Genomic DNA, 5,000 nt, shown 5'->3' with positions numbered 1-5,000 from the left:
ATTAAAGCTATGCGGTATCATTGGTTGGCCGATCATGTTCTTGTTTGATTGTTGGTCGATCGATTAATGATACTTGCATAGTCTAAGTGTCTAACACTACATGAGTATTGAACTCAGGCGTATATATGGTTAACTAGGGATTGTTTGTTGACTTTTTTTAATGCAGGTTCCCGTTACTTGAAGCTAGATCATGGCAGGAGGCCAAGTCTAACTTAGTAACGGTTTGCTTAGCCTTAGCTTTTATTGCATGCTAGGGCTAGATTGATTGTTATTTTGGGTTGTCTGGGTTAGAGTCTAGGTTGCGGGTAGAGGCCGCCAGCTCACTGAGTAACATTAGGTTACTCATCCAACTCCGTTGTCCTTTTTGCAGGTCGCTTTAGGTAAGGATGATCGGATAGCTTGGTGCTGGACGTTAGGACCGCCGGTGTAGATTTTCATGCCTTTTGTAAACGGTATTGTGGATTTGTGTTTAGTTGACTCGATTTGGCAATTAGGCCGGGACCGGTCTCGAATTATATCAATGTATGGATATTTCTCGAATAATAAAGTAATTGTTTTATATGCGCTTCATGAGTACTCTGATATTTGACTAGTCCGGTCTAACACAACGTTAGGTCGTAGTACGGGTTGAAAAGCCTTAGGCCTCGATCTAACGGAAAACGCTAACTCTAGGTACGGGTTGCAAAGCCTTATGCCTTGACGCAGCGGGACGAGTTAGTGGATGAACTGGTCTAGGTCGTGGAGTAAAGTTTGTGACTCTGACCGGATCGTCCCTAACCCGTCACGTAGCGCTTCCGGACCATGGTGTTGGGTTGGACGGTCAGTCATGTTCTTGTTTGATTGTTGGCTGGCCGGTTGGCCTTTCATCTCCAACCCTTGGTGTGGGTCGTCCGTCGGTCATGTTCTTGTTTGATTGTTGGCCGGTGGGTCGACCTATGCTTAGGACGGTTCGGGGGTGTTACAGAGGTGGTATCAGAGCATGGTTTCGTCCATGCTTCCGGAACTCATGATTTAATCGGTTTTAAATATTTATCGAGTCAAATTGAGTCACAAAAGGCATTAGGGAAACCGGTCACGTCCAGCGATAGGATTTGTGGTTTTAGGAATTAGGATTGAGATAGTGGAATCTAGAACTGTTAGGTTGCTTGGGTAGAACTGTTAGGTTGCTTGGGTAGAACTGTTAGGTTGATGGTTAGAATTGCGGTTAGGTTTCATTGTTAGTATTTGCTGGGTTAGTGGATTATTTGATTAATGTCTACTAACTTGCATGTGGTGTTCTTTTGAGTTGCAGCTTGTGTGTTCGTTGATCGGAACTTTAAGGAATGAAACCTTAAAGTGGAGGGAGTTCAAGGCTAAAAACCCAAAGTGAAGAGAGAGAGATTCAGAGGACTGGACAGTGTATGGACTGGACAGTATGAGCAAGACTTCGTTGAGAAAGGACTTCATCAGTTTTGGGAAAAGAAAGGTTTCAGTGATCAGAAGCAAAGATGATTCGCGTTTGGCAGAGTAAATGCAAGAAGACGATCAGTATTCATCAAGTGAAGAGTTTTGTGACTTTGAGAAGGAGACTCATGGGAGAGCAGTAGATACGGTGAAGCAATATGAAGATAAATTCAGCATGAGAGTGAAGTGATATGAGATGAGTTAAGAATGAGTGAAGCATGGGAAATCAAGAAGTGAAGGACAGATTCAAGACTAAGGAATGCTTTGAGATGTATCAAGAGGAGTGAGTTCAGAACCGAAGTTTGGGTAGAGACCAGAGAAACCGAAAGGAGGAAACCAAGGGCAAACCGTAAAGAGCACATCAGTGATCAAGACCGCGAGACAAGTGATCCAAGGAGAAATTTCATCAAGGGATGAACATGTCGTGAAGCGAGCCATTGGACAACTAAGAATTCGAGGACGAATTCTATTATGGGGGGAAGAATGTGATAACCGCCCTTCGGGATAAAATGGTCGAGCAAGGGAAAGTCAGAATCTGGAGCCAAGCTTTTGGGAGATTACATATTGGAGTAATGTTGAGTTTTGATCACACAAAACTTAACATGGTTCGGAGAAGACAGAAGATTGGTCGAGCATCAACTTGATGATCGAACCGCGGGGGTACGGCCAACCGAGAAGTTCGAAGTAGATGTGGTCGAAGAATGGATCGTGAGTGAACCATGAGACTATTAAGCTGCTCTACCTTTCTTAGAAGAGTCTTAGATTGATCAGACGAAGTTTTGGAAGAATCACATTTTTGGAAGCACGACGGTTTAGAAGCTCGACGTTTCAGAAACCCGACGTTTCTTAGCCACTAAGTTTTCTGCGAAACTTCACATCTATCATCAGAATATTATTTCAGAGATATTATAATTTGGAAGCATGACGGGAGTAAGCAGGACGGGAAGCAAGCACGACGGGAAAACCCGAAGTTGGTCAAAAACCCTAATTTCGGTTTTTCGAAATTATTGGAAGAAGCCGGAGGCTCGGGAAATATTTTTAGAGGATCTCAGTATTCATCTGGAGTTTATTAAAAATATTAGAGAATCAGAACGGGAGCGGAAAAATATTCGGGATTGATCGCGGGACGAAAATTCACCAGAAAGACCGAAATCACACAAATCAACCGGAAGCTCGAGGTGTCCCTATGCATATGGCCAGGACGTTCTGTCTATCACATCAGCAGCTGAGTGTCAACACAAGGAGGAGGTGTAGACGTGCATGAAAGCTGAACATGCAGCTTGACACATAGAAGCACAAGGTGGAACGGCCAAGCACGAGGTGTCTCCGCGCATGCAACGGGAAGCATGCTGATCGACATGTGTGTGCTGGGGTGGCGTCTTGCATGAGCTCCAGTCATGCAGCCTGACATCTGGGAGGAGTGGTGGCGTCCTGCATGTGTCCTGGACATGCAGCCAGCCATGTGGAGCACGAGGTGTCGCCGTGCATGTGTCCGAAGCCATGCGGAGCGACACACGGGCTGCCACCAACCTGAAGCTGATTGGCTGGTGTCTCCTATAAATACCCCACGACCCTACTCATTTCTTCACATCCAGACCTGTCCAAAGCCATTTCAAAACGTGAGAGAAAAGTAGAAAAAGAAAGCAAGTGATTCCGAGCTATTTCGAGAGTTTTAGAGAGTTTTCGAGATCAGTTCTCTATTGATTTCGAGTCATCGCCTTGGGAAGGTTCTGTCCAACTGAAGGCCAATCAAGTGAAGATCAGATCAGATGGGAATCAAGTCAACGTGGCCAGAGAGAAGAGAGAGAGAAAGAAAGTGTTCGATCTAGAGTTTGATCGATTCTGAAGACCGAGAAGGCCAGTTCCGTCCAATCGTCGATTCTTTACGATTGTGACGCGGAAGCTCTGTCAATTCAATCCGTCCAAGCCAGTCATATTCTCCTACAATTAAGTGAGGTGCTGTCCAAGATTAGTTCAGTTCCACGGGTTCAGATCAGTCGAAGTTCTGCTCGATACTGCCCGGGAAGTCCGAAGAACTGTCCAGAAGCTAAGGAGGTTCTGTCCGAGTCCAGATCAGCCTATCGACGCCTTTCAGTTTCTTCATGGTGAAGCCGAGGTGTGTCCAAGACAAGATCAGTCCAGTCCAGTCCAGTCAAGGCGTCCCTTGGGTTTTGGCCATGTCCTCTCCGATCAACCAGCTGCTTCTCGCCTAGAACACTGTGAGTTGGCTTGTGTGAATTCCACTTGGAATTTAGGGTAGTTTTGAGTTGGTTGTTGAATTCCACTTGGAATTTAGGGTAGATCGAGTCTGCATATAGATTAGAATGATCACGCTATTGAATGGTAGAGTCCTTAGGGTTATTTTATTTATGGAACCGGACTCAGTTTAGCAAGGGCTAAGCTGAGATGAATGGAATTAAGACTGAGTTAATAACCTGACTAGGACTAGGGCTAGGATGCATCATGTTTTCTATTATTGCGTGTTGATATTGTTGAGTGCAGGTTCCCGTTATCTTTAAAGATAGTTTCTCAGCGGGAGGCTGGACTATCTGGGTAACGGTTTGATTGTATTGTTTAGTATTGATATTATTGTTTAGTAGTTAGTACTAAGGGTCTTAGGCCATATAGGCCGGACTACTGGTACTATGGTTTGTGTTGTAGAGTTGAGTGTCTAGTTAGGATCTGGAACTTTATCTTTAGGTTAGGTTCTAGATTGAGTTTGTGTTGTGTGAGTGTGCCGACAGTATGTGCGTACCCGCCCATACTAGGCTTGTGTAGGGGTGATTAGTGTTTCCTCGGCCTCGTACCCAGCGGGTTCAAGGAAACCCCTTATTCGCTGGATCGGGAAGACTCAGACGAACGGTGTCATGTACTATGGCTGAGTATTACACGACGGTGTAATGTGGCAGTGACCCGAAGGACTGTGGGCTGTCGCGCGGTGACCCGAATGACTGTGGGCCGCGGTCGGTTGAAAGTTCCTTCTTCTGGCCTTTGTGGTAGGGAGATAGGATATTGCCGATAGAGAGGAGGAACACGAAGTCACCAGGGCCCAGGTTAGAGTGTTGTGTTAGAGTGTCGTAGAGGGTTATGGAACCCTCGAGTTAGTGTAGCACCGATATACGGTGTTACAAGTTAGATCGAGTCGTAGTTACTCATAGTCTTATTATTGTGATTGTGTTTGTGGTTGATTGATTTGCTTGCAGGTTCTGACATTAAGTCCTAAGTCTGGTTTAGGTACCGGATTAGGCTTGATGTGTATTTCGTTAGTGTAGGCCTGACGTTGGCCTGTATGTGTTTGAGTGATTGCTTGTGAAGGGTGGTGGATATTAAAGCTATGCGGTATCATTGGTTGGCCGATCATGTTCTTGTTTGATTGTTGGTCGATCGATTAATGATACTTGCATAGTCTAAGTGTCTAACACTACATGAGTATTGAACTCAGGCGTATATATGGTTAACTAGGGATTGTTTGTTGACTTGTTTTAATGCAGGTTCCCGTTACTTGAAGCTAGATCATGGCAGGAGGCCAAGTCTAACTTAGTAACGGTTTGCTTAGC

This window comes from Brassica napus, unplaced genomic scaffold, assembly GCF_020379485.1.
Source record: "Brassica napus cultivar Da-Ae unplaced genomic scaffold, Da-Ae ScsIHWf_1495;HRSCAF=2091, whole genome shotgun sequence".
Taxonomy (NCBI): domain Eukaryota; kingdom Viridiplantae; phylum Streptophyta; class Magnoliopsida; order Brassicales; family Brassicaceae; genus Brassica; species Brassica napus.
Note: the sequence above shows the minus strand (reverse complement) of the source record.